The sequence below is a fragment of the Bubalus kerabau genome, chromosome 18 (genome assembly GCF_029407905.1).
Source record: "Bubalus kerabau isolate K-KA32 ecotype Philippines breed swamp buffalo chromosome 18, PCC_UOA_SB_1v2, whole genome shotgun sequence".
NCBI lineage: Eukaryota > Metazoa > Chordata > Mammalia > Artiodactyla > Bovidae > Bubalus > Bubalus kerabau.
Genome location: NC_073641.1, coordinates 5,534,739 through 5,556,374, shown reverse-complemented (window position 1 = coordinate 5,556,374; position 21,636 = coordinate 5,534,739). Strand labels below are relative to the sequence as shown.

At 46.4% G+C, this 21,636-nt stretch overlaps 1 protein-coding gene across 31 annotated transcripts in view; it reads left to right on the top strand.

Annotated features, from left to right (window-relative positions):
- The window catches only part of FBXW11 (F-box and WD repeat domain containing 11), a 131,727-nt gene extending 123,351 nt beyond the window's left edge, over nucleotides 1–8,376 (top strand). For all 31 annotated transcript variants that reach the window (XM_055554579.1, XM_055554597.1, XM_055554588.1 and 28 more), the window contains one exon: nucleotides 5,924–8,376. The gene's annotated coding sequence lies outside the window, so the exon portion shown is untranslated. The remainder of the gene's footprint in view (nucleotides 1–5,923) is intronic.
- The last annotated feature ends 13,260 nt before the right edge of the window (nucleotides 8,377–21,636 follow it).

Below are 21,636 nucleotides of genomic sequence, written 5' to 3'. Positions count from 1 at the left end.
TAGAAATGTAAAGAAAGTCCATGTGTAGAATTGTGACATTTGTTGGTGAAAAGATAGGGAATCACTGGTTTATGGATCACTAAGTTGACATCTTTTCAAATACTCCTTATTTCTGCTCCAGGAAATTTGACTTACTCAAGGGTCAGCAAACTACAGCGAGAGGCCAGATTTGACCCTCTGCCAGTCTTCTTTATCCTTAGCACAGCACTTTAAGAATAGTGTTTTGTAGTTTAAATACTTTGAAAAACTTAACAGTATTATTTTAAGACATGTGAAAATTACATAAAATTCAAATTCCAGTGCCCATAAATAGTTTTATTGGAAACAGTCATGTCTGTGCCTGTGAAACCAGGAGTTTCAACATCTAGCTCTTACCTTCTGTCCTCTATACGCTCTCCCTCCCCAGCCATAGCTGTTGTCTGTGGCTTTTTTCGTGCTTCAGTAGCAGTATTAAGTAGTAGTTGCAACAGAGACCATGTGGCTGACAGCATCTAAAATCTGTACACATTCTGACCTTTTAAGAAAAGTATGCTGACCTCTGGTCTTGCCCCATTCCATCTATTAGTGAGAAGCCAGGGGTCTGCATCAGGAATGGCCAGTGTGTTTTTTCTTCATGCCAACTCAGTTTGAGCAGCAGTGCGTGGCTGGAGTACTGCCGGTCAGTAGGAAGGATGACGCGACCGCACGTGGACCCAGGAGGACTCAGTGCCACCACGGGTTGGCTGTGCCTCCTTGGCTGTAGGAGCTGAGCCACAGTAGTGACCCTTAAGTCACATACATCATTGCTGATCCTGGTCTCAAGTGTGTTCCTGCTGTCTCTTGTGATAATGGCCATCTCCCTCGCTTTTTTCTCTCTGGATAGATTCCTTACAAGTCAGTTGAGAAATTCACATGCCACACTTTTTTACATTTATTAAATTACAGGAAATTACAGAGGAAGAAGGCAAGGATCTCTTGAATGCTTGCTCATCCCCGGCTCAGCCTTCCTTCCCCCAAAGAAAAAGAAATACATGAGGAAGGAGGAATGGACCTGAATGAAAACTAGTTTCTTCCTTCCTTCATGGGATTTTCTTCTCCCTCTTCCGGCCACCCTTGATCCTGCTGACACCTGTGGTTGTCTTCGCCCTGCCTCCGCCCTGCACTAGCGCCCTGCCTCCGCCCTGCACTAGCGCCCTGCCTCCGCCCTGCACTAGCGCCCTGCCTCTGCCCTGCACTAGCGCCCTGCTGCCTTTAGGAACAAGGCTTAGCTAGGACTAGCTACCAGGACTTTCACCCTCTAGCTCTTACCTGCTGTCCTCTCTACCCTCCCCCACCTCAGCCTCTCATTCTTCCCTCTCAAAAACCCAGTGCTCCAACCAGACTGAATTCTGTTCCTTTTCCCTCATTACTCCTCAGACCTCTGGCCCCTTGCTCCCCTTGCTTGCGTTGTCAGGGCTTTGTAGAGACCAGCACCCCACCTTCTCTCCTTCACCTGATCTGACTTGGTTTATTCTTTGGCATTGAAATGGTGTGCACGCCTGTCTCTCTTACAAGGCTGTGGCTCTCCTCCTTGTTCTGGAGCCCCAGTGTCTGACCCCACACAGTGCACCGTGAGCGCTCACTGGCATTGGTTGTCCAAGTGGTTCCTGGGGCCAGCATGACATTGTTGTGCCCTTCCTCCTCAGCCAACCAGAATCTGACCGTAAATAATTAAGTGTGCATAAGAAACTGCAGTGTATTCATACAGTCACCTTCCGCAAACATAAAGAGAGTAACTCAGTAAGAAATTGGAATAAATTGTCCAAACTAGCATAGTCAAAGTACTAGATATAGTCTTCATATACACAGGTGCCTATATGTACACGTCTCCCTCTGCCCTTTCCCTTTCCCTTTGCTAATCTCCATTTTTTTTTTTGAATCATTTTTATTGAGGTGTGATTTTTATAAAACAGATTGTACCCACTTAAAGTATACTGTGTGACAAATTTACATTCCCCTGCAGCTTCCTCCCCAGTCCAGATAAGAACGTTTCTGTCACCCCCAAGTTCCCTTGTGCCCTTGAGTCAGAACCGGACCCACCGCAGCCTTAGCGAACACTGACCTTTCTTTCACTAGATTGATGTCAGTTTTCCACGGTTGCACTATCCACTTTGGTAGTCATGAGCTGTATGTAGCTGTTAAGCTCATGAAATGTGTCCAGTTTGATTTAGGAACTGAGTTTTTAATTACATTTAAATTGAATTGAATTGGATTTTTAATTATATTTAATTATACTTCATTTAAACTTAAAACAACTACATGTAGCTAGTGACTACCATATTTGGACGAGCATCATTGTAAGAGCTTAGCTTTGACATTTAGGTCTTTGATCTCTTTAGAGTTAATTTCTGTATATAGCGTGAGGTAAGAATATCATTGTTCTTGTTTTGTATACACCCATCTGGGCATTCCAACTCTATTGGGTTAAGAGACTGTCCTCTTCCATTGAATTGTCTTAGTACTCTGTCAAAAACTCAGTTTCCCACTTGTTTGTAGTTGTTTTTCTGGCCTCTCTTCTGTTCTGTGATCTATAGCTATCCTTTTGCCAATACCACACTGTATAATAAGTCAACTTTAAAAACATTGTTTTGATTCTTTTAGGTCCTTTTGGTTTTCATACTCATTGTTGAATGAAATTGTCAAATTCTATGAAGATTATAGGATTATGATCAGAACCGCATTGAGTCTAAAGATCATTTTGAGGAGAATTTCCATCTTTAACAAATGTTAAGTCTTCTAATCCATGAACCCAGTATATCTCTTGATTATTTAAATCTTCTTGTTTCTCTTGAGCAGTGTCTTGGCAGTTCTTAGTGTCGAAGTCTTGCACATCTTTTGTTAAGTTGATTCCGTTCTTAACTTCCATTCTAAGCTATACATTTCTCTCTCTGCATTGCTTTTGTTGTATCCCAGTGTCTCTGCTTTTATTTTTCCTGTGTTGGAGATGTGCGCAAAACAGAACATGGACAGCTCCAACTGTGACCGACCTGAGATGGATGGGGTCAGAGGAGGAGGTGTATCATATAGCAACTTAAATGTATCTCTTTGGTGGTTTTGAAATGTGCCACTCTACTAGAGAAGCACATGGTAAAATCTAAGACGTCTGTAGTGTGTTTTTTCCCCTCTGGCATATTTGATAGATGACTTATAGAGCATAGTAAACATTCACAAATTGGACAACTTTTATAGACTTCGTGAAACTGCCCTGAAACATGGTTCCTTTGACTGAGAGATGGAATAATGATCACCAGGGCTCGCTCTCTCATTGGCTCTGGTGGAAAGAAAACTGAGGTGTTACTTCTTCCAGTCCATCCTCTCACCCCCTTGTTGGGAGCCTAAGAACAACTGCGTTGTGATCCACAATTACAAATCAGTGGAAAAATCTTATCTGCTTTTTAAGCAGCACAAGCATTGAAACCTTAAATGTGTTTGTCTCTTCAAAGTGAACTACTTTTGACAACTTTGGCAGTCAACTTTATAAATTTCATTGCTCTTTTCCAAGTTCTTTTCATTTATTGTAACAAGGAAAAATTATTACCATGTGATACTCTAAGATTTATGCATAATAAAAAGCACTACCATAATGATGATTTAACCTTGCAGTAAGATATTTACTCCTAAAATATAAGGTAAGAGTATTTCTATGTCAGGAAATTAAAGCAGTAGATTTATTCGCTGAGTCATTTTTTAAAAAATTACTGACTTCTAAGAGCTATGTATACAGTAGCTCTCTTTTTTATTAGAAGACAATATAGGATCATTATTTGGAAATTAGTAAAAGTTGGTAAGCCAAAAGAAGAGAATAAATTCCTCGGTTTGCTATTATTAACTCCTTTGTACGTAGCCTTTCAGGCTTTTAAAAATTGTGGTTGATAACTGTGCTTCTCCCTGCCTCCTTTATTGTGAAATTATTGCCTGTTAGCAAGGTCACTGTTTATCTAAATTATTGTTCCTAATGGCAAAATAAAATTTGATTGTTTGGATATGGCCCTGTTATATATTTATATTTTCCTCCCAGCTTTTAGCTATTATAAAACACGTTGCCATGAATCTTTCAGCTTAGTCTTTGCCCAACCCTTTATTACCTTTGGATAGAACTCTAGAAATGTCTGCAGTGTCTAGGTTGAAAAGTATGACATTTAAAGACTTTGATACTTGGGGTTACCCTGCAGAAGAGCTACATCTCGTGACATTCCCACTAGTAGCATTTGAGAGTGCTGACTTCTAATCTCTGAGTGTTAATATTTTTTAAATAATTCAAGTACTCTTCGTATCCTTCATGGGGAAAATAGTGGCAGATGAAGTTGAATCTGTCTTGAATTTATTGAGAAACAGTAGGATTCTTGGTCTTAGTGAAAATTACCAACCTTTTAGGAAAATTGCCTTTAAATAGGATATAAGCTTTAAAAACAAATCAAACGCTTTAAAAAACAACCCCCACCCCTTTTTCTTTCTTTCTATTTTACACCGTAGAGTTTTAGACCTAAAGGCAACTTAGATCTTCCAGGCCAATGGTTTAGTGCAGTGTTTGGAAAGGATTATAACTAATTAGTGGTTGTGAAATCATTTCAGTGGATTTTGACTTTGGGTGAAATTTAGGATTTAAAGTGTGAACCTGCATTGTTCATAGTAATGATAAGTATTGTTTCATGAATGTTTTGCTTAGGAGTGTGTGTGTGTTTGTGTACATGTAGAGATTGTGATTAAAACATGTTCCTCACGCAAGGTCATGTGTGCTCAGTTGCTTCAGTTGTGTCCAACTCTTTGCAACCCCTTGGACTGTAGCCCGCCAGGCTGCTCTGTCCATGCGATTCTCTAGGCAAGAATACTGGAGTGGGTTGCCATTTCCTCCTCCAGGGAATCCTCCCAACTCAGGGACTGAACCCATGTCTCATACATCTGCATCGGCAGGCAGGCTCTTTATCACTAGCGCCACCTGGGTAGCTCACTCAAGTTCATGGTCAAAAAAAATAGAGACCATTCAGTTGCCTCCCCCTCTGCATTGTGTTTTCCTCTTATAAATGATTTATTTCAAAAAGGAGTAATTCCTGACTATTAGCATTCTATTTAGAATGAATACTTTAGGGGCTTCCTTGGTGATCCAGTGGTTAAGACTCCACACTGCCAATGCAGGGGGCCTGGGTTCAATCCCTGGTTGGAGAACTAGATCTTGCATGCTGCAGCTGAGATCCCAGCACAGCATTTTTTTTTTTTAAAGAAGGAATACTTTATTTACTAGCCTTTACATATTTTTTGTTTTACAGTGACAGATAAAGGCTCTTGATCTTTCATAAGAGAGGCCTGGTGGGCTGTGGGTGGCATAAATTTAAGATGATGCTAATTACAAAATGTAACTTTAAGCATATATTACATGCATAACTTTTAGCAGTGTGAAAAATGATAGGGTATAGGGTCAGTCATCTCTTTGAATCCCCCCTCTGTCACTTAAGCTGATGCTTTTTTCCCCCCTTGAATTCTAGTTTATTTGCAGTGTTGTGATAATTTGTGCTGTACAGAAAAGTGACTGAGTTATACACATAAACATACTCTTTTTTATATATTCTTTTCCGTTATGGTTTATCCCAGGATATAAGGGCTAATGCTTTAAACTAAATAATGTTTCTGAGCCTCAGTTCTCTCTTTTGTTAAGTGAGTATAATAGTTGCTCCCTCATAAGTTTGTTGTGAGGTTTAAATAAATGTGACCCCTGGTACGTAGTATGCTCAAAACAGTTTGCAGCCTCTGTTTTGATGCTGGTTATTTGACAGTCAGTGTTAATGTGTGCACAGCAATGTACGTGTCTTTGTGGAGATGAATAGGCTGTGATATATATCTTCACATCTAACCAGAATATCCATCCATGCTCCCTTTGTTTTTTTTTGTTTGTTTGTGTTTTTTTTTTCAGGGTTTCCTAGTCTTGAACTACTGGCTACGCGGCTACCAAATGCCTAAGGGAGTTCTTCACAGCTGAGTTAAGAAGCTGGAATTGGTTCTAGATGCTGGGTAGATGCAAAGCAGCCTAACTCTTCAACTACCGATATTTCTCACCTCCGATTCCGGCCTCTGCTTTGAGAAGGATACCTTAGCCTCACCGACTTTCAGTAGTAATACAGAAGCCCACTTCCTCCCCCTACCAGTGAAAACAAATCTAACGCTTCAAATGTAAATTGTTCATATGAGAGGAACGTAAAGTCTGTTTTGCAGAAGTAAATCGACCGTCAAGAGAAGACTTGGCCTCTAATTTATATTGCTTTGCACTTTGGTCTGATATTAAGGAACAGCATTCTTCGGTGAAATTTGGGTGCCAAACACCTACCCAGAATGTCCAGGGCTTCCCTTTTCAGAAGTTAGCATTCTCCTTTTGACTGTCCAAGTCATGATGAATTCTGACTTGTATTAGGAACATGTTGGACAATGGAAACATTTCTCTGGATCGATTGATATTTTTTTGGATTATACTTCCTTTCTGTACCAATTTCTTTTAATTTAAAGAACTATAAGCCAGGTTATATTCTCTCCCAACAGGTGATACAGCTCCTCTTCTTCTGTTAACTGTTCTCCGTACCCGCCACCATCTCCTGGTATTCAGTAGAGTAACACCTTCACACGTGTGCTTGCCTCCTAATTTAAAATACTGTGTCGCATGTAGATATAATGTACATAACAGTTTAACCTCAAGGTTGCTCGAGTCGGGGCCCCTGTGCCTGAGACACTAATCCACAGTGTGTTCGCACTTCACCATGGGCTGGGCTCAAGAACCCGCTCCCGGGGTCGATGTGGATGACCTGGAACCCTTCCTGCAGTATTCATACAGTGTTTTCATTTCGTCATTGTCATTGTGCATGTGTGGGGTGAGTGTGTGTGCTTTAATGGGAATCTTGTTTTAAGATGTAATTTCTGAAGTTGAACACGAAATGTTTTGTTTGTCATGCAGTATATACAATAAGAGAGGTACCTTAAATGTTTTTGTTGTTCTTTTCCTCATCAGTACTCCTCTGTATTTGTGGATACTTCCTATGGCATTCATTCATCTGATTTCTCATCCCAGGTCACGCTCTGTGTGTTAGTAACCCTGGAAAGGGAAGGGCGAGACAGCCCTACTCACTGACGGTCCCACCTCCGGCGTTTGTGCGTCCTGCCCGGATCGGGTTGGTGGCAGGGCCCATTTGTGTGTTGGAGCCCGGGGTTCCAGGTCAGGCTGGTTCAGGGGCCCGTCTTGAGTGGAAGAGTCCTCCCAGGAGGTGTGAGGCCTCAGGCCCACAGACCCCGTCCCTGTCGTCCCTGGTGCCTGCTGCCGTGGCCCCAGCAAGCTCCCCTGGTACCCAGGCGCTCCGCAGCCGGAAATGTGTGAATGGCACTGTCACGATGGCCCGCATGGAAAGGATGCTGGTGTCCAGTTGGCCCTCCTTTTCCCTTGTCCAGTATTAGGTTTTGATTTGCCCTTTGCCACTGTTTCCAAAGATCAAGGAAGGTCGCGAACATTTTCAAGGACCAATGAGAACCTCCTGTTAACTAAACCTCTTCCCGTGAGAGCACACTCTCCCCAGAGGGGAAGGTACCTGGGCTCTGCTTTGTCCTTTTGCATTAAGAACGGTGTGGGGATCAACGTGTGTGTCTGTGATTGCTTATTGGGTTGGTTGGTTTTTTTGTTTTCCTTTGTCCTTTAAAAAAATAACATCCTTCTCTCGTACATATTATTAAGTTAATTTCTATTTTTGAGGAGTCTCAAAGTATAAAAAAATACATCTCCATTCATCCGGTGGATGTGTGAGCCTGAGGGTGGTTATGCGAGTTGTCTTCACTGACCCGCTCTTCATCCTGCAGCTTTAACAGCAGGCTGGGCAGGAGAGCCCGGGGCGGGCCAGGGGGGAGGGGAGGAGGCGGTGCTTCTGAACGGATGGACTTTCTGTTGTTTTGCATGTTTAATATAGAAGTTCCTGTTCCTTGGGAGATCATGGCCTTTGAATATGCACACAACCTTTGAATTGTGCCTACTAAATTATAGCAGGGGACTTTGGCACCCAAGGAATTCCGACTTTCTGGGATTATAGTAGTAATTCCCAGCCGTACTCTGGACTTTATTTTGCTAACCATAATTGAGCAACTGTAAATTACTGCTATATTAATGTTTTAAAGCACTGGGATAGTCTAATTCTAACTTGTAATTAATTATGTTTGCCAATTATCTGTTTGAAATAAATTTGTGTCTGAACAGCTATTAAAACTGTTAAATTGTACAGATATTATTCATGACAGCTTTGTACTGTGGAATGTGCTTAATAAAAAACAAAAAGTTTGACCTTTGTCCAATAAATTGCTAAGTAATGTCAATAAATCAAGTATGAGTATTATGCAGTACACCTGATCTGGCTTCGTGCGATTGTTCTTGCAGCCACTGATTCAAAGCCAGTACTGGATTGATAAAGGGTTGCGATGCTATGATGTTCTGTTAAGAAATTCCCGCCCTCCCCCCCACAAAAAAACTGTTAACATGCTGTCAGTAATTCAGTGACATACAATTAAAGTTTGTAGATTAAAAAAAAGAAAGAAACATCTGCTCTGTACCATGAGGTTAAAGGCAAAGTACTCGTTTTTGGCCTGTGAGAACTGGTATGAGATAATGCCTATCTCTGCCTAGGGACCTTTTCCTGAAAGCCAACTTTAACCTCAGGAGCTGGAGGCTGGTTCAGATCTCCTCCCCAGCTACTTCGCTTCCCACAAATGCTTAATTGCTTCAAAATTTACTGTGAGAATGGTCCCTTAAATGTGCCCAAGGGCTCAGAGTGGGAGTGAATCCTCTGAATCCAGGGGGTTGGGGGGCATGTACAGTTAAATTGCAGCCCTTTAAGGGACATGAAATTGTCTTTCCTTTTTGCAGATTGACACATTACTGAGGATTAAAGCAGAAGGAATACAGTTAGTATCTTCAGGATTCTGTTCAGAAGTCCTGAGTAGTTGCAGAGCTTTCCTGATAACCAGATTCACACCAGCCTTTAGTCAGCTCAGTTTATTTGGACTTTTTTGAGATGAAATTAGAGTAATTCTACACAGCTTTGCTCCCACCCATTTTTCTTGTAAAAATTTTTTTAAGAATAGGTAGCACACATATGATTGTTGTGGTTTAGTCGCTAAGTCATGTCTGACTCTTATGCGACCCTGTGGACTGTAGCCCGCTACAGTGCTGTACATGGGATTTCCCAGGCAAGAATACTGGAGTGGGTTGCCATTTCCTTCTCCAAGGGAATCTTCCCGACAAAGGGGTTGAACCCACGTCTCCTGCATTAGCAGGTGGATTCTTTACCTCTGAGCCACCAGGGAAGCCTATGCCTGTGGTTAAAGAAAGCCAATTTACAAGCCATAGAGAGATGGTGTACACAGTGGTTTTCCCTTTCACTCTTGACTCTCAGTCCTCCAATCCTTATTGGCCAGTTTTTTGCATAGCCTCTGACAGATAGTAGTCTGTGCATAGAAGGCTGTGTGTCTGCGTGCGCGCGCAAATGCCTTCCTACCTGCTTCATAGCTGCTGTCCCCGTGCCCTGAAATAGTTGGGGTAGCCTGCTGTACTTCACCTATTTCATCTAGTCTTGGGATTAGCCTGTGTCAGTACATGTAATTCTACCTCATTCTTGCTGATGGTTGCATAGTATTTGGTTATAATGATATTCTACAAGTCACTTAGTTCCTTGAGGTTGATGTGGTTTCTTGACTTTCCCTGTAATGACTCTTGTTTATCACAGGTCTGTATGTCCCTGCTTGTACTAAACACTAAACAGGATAAACTGTTCTTGGTGATTTGGGCTAGTCATTGCGAACAGCAGATGTTGAACCCAAGCCGTGCTGCGGAGTGGGCAGAGGCTCCGGTGCCAGAGCTGACCCTCACCCCTCTAGCTGTCTTCTGCCATCACATATTGGTGCTCAGTCAGCGCAAGACAGCGAACACTAGTTTTCTTTTATCCTTGATGGGCGATGTTACTGCAAGAAATTCACTCTGTGAATGAGTGGACATTCTCAAGTTTCATAGAACTCCTTGGATATACAGTCAGGTTAAGTGGTGCTTTGCCATCTCAGCCTATTTGTTTTCTAGTTAACAAGGAAAAAGGAGGTTGGGCCATCTGGCTGATCATCCTGTTACTAATTAGCTGTGTGGCAATACCCCTTTTGGATCTCCATTTCCTCATCGATAAAGGAAGGCTTCACTAGCTCAATTCCTAGAGGACACAACGTGCTCCAGTTCCGGATGACCTGTTGCTGGAACGCAGACATAGTGATGCCTCATCTGAATTTTTAAGAACTGAAAATCCAGATTATGAAGAGACCCATAAGTCAATTGCTCAAGCACCAGTTTGCTATCTCTGAATTAACACCATCTTAATTCTGAAAGAGATGGGAATACCAGACCACCTGACCTGCCTCTTGAGAAACCTATATGCAGGTCGGGAAGCAACAGTTAGAACTGGACATGGAACAACAGACTGGTTCCAAATAGGAAAAGGAGTACATCAAGGCTGTATATTGTCACCCTGCTTATTTAACTTCTATGCAGAGTACATCATGAAAAACGCTGGGCTGGAAGAAGCACAAGCTGGAATCAAGATTGCCGGGAGAAATATCAATAACCTCAGATATGCAGATGACTCCACCCTTATGGCAGAAAGTGAAGAGGAACTCAAAAGCCTCTTGATGAAAGTGAAAGTGGAGAGTGAAAAAGTTGGCTTAAAGCTCAACATTCAGAAAACGAAGATCATGGCATCTGGTCCCATCACTTCATGGGAAATAGATGGGGAAACAGTGGCAGACTTTATTTTTCTGGGCTCCAAAATCACTGCAGATGGTGACTGCAGCCATGAAATTAAAAGACGCTTACTCCTTGGAAGAAAAGTTATGACCAACCTAGATAGCATATTCAAAAGCAGAGACATTACTTTGCCAACAAAGGTCTGTCTAGTCAAGGCTATGGTTTTTCCCGTGGTCACGTATGGATGTGAGAGTTGGACTGTGAAGAAAGCTGAGCGCTGAAGAATTGATGCTTTTGAACTGTGGTGTTGGAGAAGACTCTTGAGAGTCCCTTGGACTGCAAGCAGATCCAACCAGTCCATTCTGAAGGAGATCAGCCCTGGGATTTCTTTGGAAGGAATGATGCTAAAGCTGAAACTCCAGTCCTTTGGCCACCTCATGCGAAGAGTTGACTCATTGGAAAAGACTCTGATGCTGGGAGGGATTGAGGGCAGGAGGAGAAGGGGACGACAGAGGATGAGATGGCTGGATGGCATCACTGACTCGCTGGACGTGAGTCTGAGTGAACTCTGGGAGTTGGTGATGGACAGGGAGGCCTGGCGTGCTGCGATTCATGGGGTCCCACAGAGTCGGACATGACTGAGTGACTGAACTGAACTGAAGCACTTTTAGCAGTGACCTGTTGAGGCATTGCATCCAAGAGGGCAACAACTCTGGAAGGATGAAAGAGATTCCAGGGAAAAGGAACAAATTAATGATAAGCTTTTTGGCACACAGTATCAATACAGGTTGGTTAATGAAAAATGACCAAAAGGGGGAAGTGTTTGAAAAGACAGGAGGAGGAAGGAGCCAAGAGCTGGCAGCCACTGTCTTCAGTCACATTTAACATCAGAGGTGGCATGCTTGTACTTGCTACGCTTCATGGCACACCAGCTGCCTGCTTTTGTGTTGGAATTGAGCTTGTGCTAAAGCAAGGCAGGACTTGGGTCTAAGGTCGACTTGGTCTTCTAACTGGGGAAGCCTCTGGGAGCTCCAACATCTGCCAACTCTGTTGCACAGAGCTGGGTCTAACACCTCATAGACCGTCAGCATCTGTGGGATAACAGAACAGGGCCATCTTCAGGTGTTTACTTGCGCAGATGCACTGAAATCCTCATTCAGTGTTGTAAAATTTTTATCGGTTGTGTGAAGCCATGTGGTAGAAGTGTGGTGCAGCTCAAGAAGTAATCATTTCCTCTGTGCACCCAGGGCAACCTGGAAAGCAGGCTGTCCTGTAAATGGATTTGTCTTGTTCCATGGCTTTCAGGTTGTGGCCGTCTGCTTGTCCTGTCTCCAGGAATTGCTTGATTATATTTCTTAGAGTAGACGCTGTTGGTGGGTTGGCCTGGCAGAACCGGGAAGTAACCACACCAAAGACAATCTGTGGTGGGCATGCCTTAGGAACAGCTCAAAGCCGATGTTCTGGGGGAGAAGACCTCAGTGACTACAACTTAAACTCCCTCCACCCTTTCCGGATCCAAGGGACCTTTTTGTGCTTATGGGCTGTGTTTGTTCTCCCAAATACCCCTCAGTTCTGATGATTGGGAAGAAATGCTCTTAGAACACCACGGCCTTTGGATCTTGATGAAGACCATCCAGGGGGGGTCACTGGTCTACTGGATGGCAGGGAGGAAAGAAATGAGCTTTGGGGCTGGCAGACCTTGTTCAAAACCAGGCCTCTGGTAGCTAATTGACAGCAGGCCCCCTGGGCCAGGGCATTTCCTGCTGTGAACATGAGCTGCCTCATCTAGGAAGTGGAGACAGTATTTTAAGATCGCTATGGGTCACATGACATAATCTACACTGCCTAACACAGTGCCTGGTACATAACAGGTTTTTGATGCCAGCTTTTTTTGGTAGCTTCAACTGTGGCATTTAAACAGATGGTGCAGAATTTCCAGAGCAAAGTATAAGGGTTAGAGTTTAGGAAGGTGTGATATGAGACAAATTTAAACGTGCACAAGCAGACTGAGGCCTATCTGGGCCTCTTGAGGGGGAAAGACTAGGAAGTACGCTGACTGGCCCCGGTGAGGACTCGGGCTGTTCAGTGGATGGAACAGAGGGAGATGGACCAACCGAATCATATTTCTACCAAGTTATTTTTGTTAATTTTTTTTTTTAATTAAGAATAACTCAGCTTTAAAAGCCTGTCCTATCTGCCAGGGATATTTCTGGAAAAAGAAGGAGACCTCAACATGCCAGTATCCTCAGCTCGTTGCAGCGTCTCCAAGTAGACAGACAGCGTTATGTCCTCAGTGTACCTGTAGGTGTGGGACTGAGGGGAGTGGGTGGTGGAGGGGAGAGAGTGATTAATACCAACCACAGCTCAAATAAAAATCACCGCCAGTGGTGAGCACCAGGCCTGCTGGTAAGCGCTTTCATCTGGACAGTAACCTGCGTGATTATACCATTACCATTTCACAGCTGAAGAAACTGAAGCTCAGGTGTGTCTCACTGGTGAGCCCTGGGCTTGATTCCAGTCTGCCTTGGCTGGACTCTCTCGACTGACCTCTTAGCACACTGCCTAGCCTCTTCCTCTTGGTGGGCACCGTGATGCCAGCAGTCGCCCTGAGGAGCCAGGCGTCATGCCGTGCAGTCCCCTTGAAGTAACAGGCCCTCTGCACACCTCTCTCCCCGCTCACTGGTGTGTCCCTGGCATTTCTCCCGTGGTCACTAGCAGATGCGCGTGGTGTGCTTTCAGCAATGCAGTATGCGGGGAGTGCGTGGAGCGGGGTGGGGTGGGGGCCGTATCCTGGGGGCAGTGGGCAGCAGCCCCTGGTGGGGTTTGGAGCTGTACACGTCCAGGTAGAAGGCCAGCATCAAGATTCCAGAGACGGATTGAGGTCTGGACTAGGGGCAGAACGCTGAGAGCAGTGTTGAGGGGTATTGCTTACGTGTGCTCAGCCGCTTCAGTCCTGTCTGACCCTGCGACCTTGTGGACTGTAGTCTTGTCAGGCTCCTCTGTCCACGGGATTTCCCAGACAAGCATACTGGAGTGGGTTGCCATGCCCTCCTCCAGGGGATCTTCCCAATCCAGGGATCGAATCTGCATCTCCTGAGTCGCAGGTAGACCCTTTACCGCGGAGTCGCTGGGGAAGCCCTGGCATGGTATCGAGGAGATAGAAACCTTGATTGGAAGAGCAGCTGGAGCTGACGACGGCACCGGTTGTTCTGTGTGGGTGTGTCTCCGGAGCGCCACTAGGTGACGCTCTAACAGATGTAAGAAGATGTGGTCCCTGCTCTCAGGAAGCTTACATTCACCAAGAAGAAATGGACTACACACAGCAATGGCTACACTGCCCATACATTCATGAATTCACAAGATAAATTCAGATCGTGATAAATGCTCTGAAGAGATTACACAGGGCGCAGTGGCCTGGGAGACATCTGACCCAGGACCTCAATGATAGGTGGTGGGAGTCTGCCATACAAGGCTCCGGGCTGGGCGGGCGGAAGTGCAAAGGCCTTGAGACCCTCACACCCCCTGCACCAAACTAGCTGGTGGGGTACTTGGTCCCCCAGGTAAGGGGAGGAGGCGTCCGGCTGAGGGGGTGGAAGAGCGGCTGGAGGCATACTGCAGGTGCCTGGGAGATACTCAAGCCGCGGGGCCTCGGGCCGTGGAGGAGAGAGAGGCCTGTGGCAGAGCCCAGAAGCACAGGGCCCTGAGAAGAGGGCCCAGGAGGACAGGCAGCTACCGCGAGGGAGAAGCAGCCGCCGGAAAGGTAGGGGTGTGACAACCAGCGGGCCTGGCGGGACAGGAGGACGCGCCCAGAACTTGGAAAACCTTTTCCAAACACTTGCCTCCGTCCGAGCGGCCCAGGCCTTCCGGGCAACAATGCCTGTCCGCTAATCATGCCGCAGGACACCTAATCCCGCTTCCCTCTCCTTCCAAGATGAGGCCACGCTCTCCGGACCCGATGGCAAGGGCTCGGGGCGCCCGGGAGAGCCTCGCTCGCACCCAGCCCCGCTTCTCTCGCGCCTTGGGAGCGTTCCCCGCGGCCCCGTCTGCACGTACAGCCGGGGCCAGGTCTGCACCTCAGGAATGAGGAGATAAAAGGGACCATCGGGGCTTTTTCCACCAGAGGCGAAAGCGTTTTATAGAACGGACTGCGAGTTTTTGTTTCAGGAAATTTCATCATGTCTCCAAGAAGGGGAGGGGAGAAAAAGAGGGTGGGAGAGGGAGAGAGAGAAGTTAATTGGCCTCAGATTCTCTCACTCCCTTTTCATGTTGGTAACACGAGGCGGCCCAGGTCAGCCTCAGGTCAGCGACGTTCGGGCTCTTTAGTGCCCCTCTGTGAATACCTCATTTCTGTAATAGTTTTTCCTTTAAAAACAGCTCTGCCTTCTTTGGCAGATGGTGACATTCCATTAGCATATGGAATATTTTTCAAAACACATCCGAAAGCATGTCTCTTACGGAGGAGACTGGGCAAAAGCAAACGAATGTTTGAAAAGTATGCTGGGAACGGCTCAACACTGAACAGAAGGCTCCCACTCCCCGCCCCCACCCTGCACCTCCCCTCCCTGGCTCCTGGGCTGTTACTGTAACCAAAAAGGGGAGAGGATTTTCCTCCAAATCTGTCTGTTGGCTTTACTGTGACCATCAAGAGTACACACAGGGTAGCTAGAGACAGCCTGAACCCAGAGGATAAAGAGCACAGTCTTGGCTTGGAATGGACATTGGGAAGGCTCCGGGGTAAAGAATCTGCCTGTCGATGCAGGAGATGGGGGTTTGATCCCTGGGTCAGGAAGATCCCCTGGAGGAGGAAATGACAACCCAGTCCAGTATGCTTGCCTGGATAATCCCATGGCAGAGGAGCTTGGTGGGCTACAGTCCATGGGGTTTCAAGAGTCAGACACCACTGAGCGAATAAGCAGATACATCCAGCCTTTGTGGATGTGGCACTGGGGGTAGTGAAGGGTGCATCTTGTTCACTGAGAACCTATTATGCGCCAGATGTGTGACGTATATTATTGTCTTTCCTGCTGAAATCTGTCTACCACACAGTGGGCAGAGGGAGCTCTTGAGCGCACAGGTTGGTTCACACCCCTGCCCTGCCGAGCACTCTGATGGCTGCCCACTGGGTTCAGTTCAGGGTCAAATGCCTTGTTATCGGCAGTGATCCCGCCCCTGCCTGCCTCTCCGTCAGCTTCCCGCCGAGCTGCGTGGCTTTTTCTCCAGTCATGAGTTCAGCCCAGGGCCTTTGCACGTGCTGGTCCCTCTCCCTGGTATGCATTTCCCCCAGCTATTCCTATGACTCTCTGCTCACCATTCAGGAGCCAGCTCAAACACCCACTTCTCCTGGAAGCCTCCTCTGCATGTCATAAACTATCCCTTGTCACTTTCTACCACAGCATGTATTCATTCTATTTACTCTATAGTAACTGCCGTTTTATTAGTTTACTCATATTCATTCAAGACTTATTTTTTGAAGGCCTACCTTGTGGTGGGTACTGAGCTAGGCAGTAGTGAAACAAATCTCCTTGCCCCCTGGAGCCTACCAGATGACTTAGGAAGGCTGATAATGAACAAATTGTGTGTTTCCTGACTTCCCTGACTGGAAACGTAACCTTCCTGAGGCCCATCAGGAACTCGGTTTGTTCTCTTCAGAGACTGTTCTGGGGTTTAGTAATCAGAGGGCTTAGTGACTTACAGTTCAGCGCAGGACTGAACCCCCTTTTATAAACCTGGGCATTCAGGCACAGAATAGGAAGTGGCTTTCAAGATCACCCTGCTAGTGAAACAGCAGAGCAAGGATGTGAGCCCAGTCCTCTCTCATCCTGAAAGTGGGTCTCCTCAAGTCCTGCCCAGCCCGAGGCCCCTTGCCGGGTGCCTTGCCCACTTCTTCCTTCTGGCCCGTATCTAGGCACTGCCCTCCACACGCCCAGCCCCCATCCGTGACTGCTTCCTCAGCACCGCACCCTCTGTGGGGCTCCTCGCAGCTCTGTGGCCCCTGTCCTTCCGTTCTCCGTTTCCTTGTCAAAATGAGAATGGAAACAGTCCATCTGCGGAAGCTCTTAAGAGTCTATTATCCTGCTTTCTGATCAACCAACCTGGAAATTGTATTCAAGAAAAGTTTACAAAGTAGATTTGATTTCTGTATCTCCAGCCGAATATTAATGTCAAGGTCCAACATAATTTCAATGGCCACCTCTTCTAGGACTATTCTACTCTGCTCACTCTATTGATCTGAGGATAGAAGCCCAATTCAAACCGGCCTCCTCACAGAAGGGGATTTCTTGGCTTACCAGGTAGTACTAGTGGTAAAGAATCCGCCTGCTGAGGCAGGGGACACAAGAGGTATGGGTTCGATCCCTGGGTCAGGAAGATAGATCCCCTGGAATAGGAAATGGCAACCCACTCCAGTATTCTTGCCTGGACAATTCCATGCACAGAGAACCTGGCGGGTTATAGTCCATGGGGCTGCAGAGAGTCAACACGACTAAGTGTGCACACGTAAGCCCAGGGATGAGGTCCCTTTAGGCGTGGCCTCCAAGGCCCCCCTGCTCTGGGGACTCTCCCTGCCTGCCTGGCTCTCTTCTCTCATGGTCTCACTGGAAGACAGGCTGTCTCCCTGTAAGGTGGCCGAGTGGCTCCTAGCAACCGCTGGAGGACATCCTAGTCTCTTAATATCTCTGGTGGGGCAAACTCTCTCTTCCTCGAGGGCCCTAGAATTCCTCTCCTTGGCTCAGATTGGGTCATGTGCCCACCCTGAAACCCCTCGCTGTGGTCAGAGGAATGAGATGCTCTTGACTGGCCAGCCCTGGATCACAGAGCCACCCTTAGCCAGGTGGGTGCAAACCACATAGCCTGAGACGGGAAGGGAGGCTGACGCTCAAAGAAAGCCTAGGTGTTGAGGTCCACAAACAAAGGACATTGGAGGCTGGGCTGACAAAACCCAGTGCCCACTGTTCCTGCCACTGCGCCTGCATTTTCCCCAGGGAATGTGACTAATTTTGCATGCTCTTCAATAACCTCCTTCCTGATCCACTGAGTGAGCTAATTCCTCTATGCCTGGACTCATTTCCTGCCTTGTCACTTTCTCCTTGGTGGTGTAGCTATTAATGTGCGTGTAAGGGACTTCCCTAGTGGTCCAGTGGTTAAGAAGCTACCTTGCAAGGCAGGGGACATGGGTTCCATCCTTGGTGAGGGAAGATTCTACATGTCCTGGAGCAACAGAGCCAGTGCCGGACATATCTGCTGAAGCCCATGCACCTAGAGCCCAAGCTCCGTAACAAAAGAAGCCGACGTCATGAGAAGGCTGCACACCTCAGCAGAGTAGCCCTTCCTAGGTACAGCTGGTGAAGACCCCACACATGGCAACAGTGACCCAGTGCAGCCAAAAATAAATGTTAAGATGTAGAAATTGTGCACGTTTGAGGACTGGAGAGTGGAGAGGGTAGAAGAGTCCTCTTTGGAGATCAGAGGGTTTGGATTCAATTCTCCTATTTGCTCTTCAGTGATTGGATGATCAAGAACCAGATTCTTCTGTCTAAGCCCTCCTCCTTCTCAGGCCCGTTCTGAGCGCTCAGCGAGATGAACCAGCCCAGCCTGGGTTCAGAGGGCTTTTGATTTCCTTCACACCAGGATCCATCCTTGGCCATCGCTGTGATCCCAGTCCTGATCGCAGGTACTGATAAAGGTGTGTTGAATGAACAAACTTGTGGATTCCAAAATTCTCAGGGTGTACAATAGTGCCTCCCTTTGCACAGTCCTTGGATTCCAAAGTGAGCACTTTAGGTGAAAAACCATAGCGTCAAAGACTCTTAAAAACTTTTAAAATGTGAATTCAGTGTAGGATGCAGAGCGTGTGCTCTCTGACCCAGGGCAGTGACTCGGACATCCAGTCAGAGTCTGAGAACCACCAAGCTGGTCGAAGGAGGCGAGTGTCAGTCACTCAGTGTCAGTGTCCGGCTCTTTGAGACCCCATGACTGTTCCCGCCAGGCTCCTCTGTCCATGGGATTCTCCAGGCAAGAATACTGGAACGGGTTGCCTTTCCCCTCTCCAGGGGATCTTCTCAGCCCAGGAATCAAACCTGGGTGTCCCGCATTGCAGGTAGATTCTTTACTGTCTGAGCCACCAGGAAGGAGGCAAGAGAAAAGTCTAAATGCAGAGACTCCATCATTCAAATGATGCTGCTCTTAAAGTAACTTTCAGGAGGTAAGAGGGAAAAAAGAATAAAGAAAATGGTAAATCCCAAATTTCATTTTATTTTTTGGCTGTGCCACACGGCATGTGAGATCTTGGTTCCCAGACCAGGGATCGAACCCACACCCCCTGCAGTGGTATCACAGAGTCTTAACCACTGCACCACCAGGAAGTCTCATTCCTGAATTTTAAATTTCCTGCAAGGTTCACTCCATTCTGGCTTAACAGGCAGCCTTATCCTGTAGCTTTAATACGTGCCGAGAGACTTGTTTGTTGCAGAGGGAACAGATGGGGTCACACATGTAAGGGCGTGGTGGACAGTGTAACACAAATAGGGGGTTCAGTGAGTATGATGGAATTGAACCCCAGCCTTGCTTGGCGGCCTGACATACAGGCGACCTCCTGGGTTGTTGCCAAGGAGGTCCTGCCGGCTGCCTGTGTGTCTCGCTGGCTCTCACACTCCCGCCCCGAGACACTGGTCACTGACGCTTAGGTCCTAGAGTCCGGGGTGAAATTGAGTGCCGTGTGATCTAATTCTGCTGCTCCTGCTGCCTCCAGGACGCTGTTGTTGGCAGCAGAATTCAGGCAAGTGAAGTCAGTTTTTCTCTGCATCATGGTTGGCATGACTTCATTAAGACAAATATATAACCTTGACCACCTCCTTCCCCTACAAATAGTCACCCATCCTTCACATCAAGAGCACTGTGACCTTGTTATTCTACGCACAAGGTTTTGTATTGTGTTTTTGCAGTGCCTTCCGTGTGATTTCGGGGACAGCCGTGCAAGCCCCTGGCTGTGACATTAGCTGTAATGTGTCAGGACTGCAGAATCTGTGAAGTCCCAATGGTCCTCCCAAGATGCCTTGGGAGGCGAAGGGGCTTCTGGCCGAGGACTGGTCCCAGCCAGCCTTTGGACACTGACCGTCACTATTAGGGTCCCAGTTCTCCTGACTGCAGGCTCTAAAACAGTGCCTTTTCCTGGGTGACATCAGCCTGAGGCTGGCACTGGCTCTTCGAGGAATAGCAGGCTCCGGGCTCCCTGTGCTGCCCTACTGATTAGGAGCCAGGACTCTGGGTCGGCAGCCTGGGGCTTGGGTTCCTGGCTCTGCATGTAAGTCTCTGAGGTCAGGATTTGGGGCAGGCTCTTTGCTGTTTGATCCCTTCAGAGCAGGAACTCACACATCTTTACTCTATCGGGGCTGTGTCTGTATCTTTTTCTTCTGCCACCAACTTCTTAACTCACTCCATATTTTTCCTGTTTAAAACTCAGAAGGACAGAGTCTGTCAGCTCAATTACTTGAAAGTACTGGGCAGGGTTTTTCACACTGGCTGCCTCATAGGTCACCATCCAGCCAATGGAGGGCTCCCCTTGGGTCAGGCGCCCGTCTTCTGTCCAGTCCGTGGCCATGCCTTGCTCAAGCACTCTCTGTGAAGTGATTGGCTGCCCCAGTCTTGGGTGGGTGGCTCCCTTTAGGAGGACACAGGCTGCCATCACCACTCACAGGTCACCATGCTCTCTTCCCTGACTCCCCCATGTCTGCCCTGCTCCTTGTTAAATTTTGACAGGTCAATATAACTGACTGTTATGTAGGAATCATATGTTCCTGAAATTACTTGGAGATTTTAAGATACAAGGGGCCAATCCCTCCATCTTCCTTCACATGAGAAGGCTCTCCAGGAAGGCTGGCATTCACACAGCAACATCATCTCTTCCATGGTAGTTTCTTCAAATCCCACCCATCATTGCAGGATCTACTGGAGTCTGACTTTTCTCTCAGTCCTGTGCTTTCTAGCACTATCGATCAGCCCTCAAGCCTCTTTTGGAAGAGCCATAAGAATGTAGGGACGTGCAGATGTGGTTCGGATGAGCCACACTGAGAAAGAAGTTTGAAGGCACAGTCCTCTGGACAGGGGGTCTTGGTCTATTTCCACCATGACTTGGTTTCCCCAGCTCTGCTTGTACATCTCATTCATATTTCCTTTTCTCTGTAGTTCCCTTGAACTGTCTCTCAATGTGTGTCCTGTGGGGCAGTAATTCTGTGAATTATTAAACAAGTATTGTAAAGTGAATGGGGATTCTGTGTTCATGTGAATTTGGGGAATACCATGTTGAAGAAAGATAAACAGGTTTTTTTAAACTGCAGGACTTAATATGCCTTTAATATGCTAACACATGCTATTATTACCCAGAAGGTAATGAAGGCTTTTGTGTTTCCCATACTGGTTTGATTTTGAAATCTTTTTTTTTTTTTACCCAGAAAACAGATCAAGAGGAGTAGCACTCTGAGAAATATTCCTCAGATAGAAAGGGAATGCTATCTTTCCTCTTTATTGGATTTGTGAAATTTATATTATTGCTTATTTGTTTGATCATTACTGCTGGATGTGGGAGGCCATGCAGGTATCACTGGATGAGATGCTCTGTCTTCAGAGAGGGTGCCGGCTCATCCTGTTGATCTGCTATTTGTGAGCTGTGGTTGTTATGGTGATGGGAGGGCAGCTGCAGACCTAGGAGGGGATGATGTATAACCTGTGTGTAAACTCTGGGCAGCTTCTCTGAATTGGGTTTGAGTCACATTTACCTACTCCAGAGAACATCATGAAATATATAAAGCTTCCTCCCAGCCTGGGTTTTGTCTTCAAGTATGTTGTACTTTAAGACCCCAGGGAAGGTATGGTTATAGAGGAGAATCGGT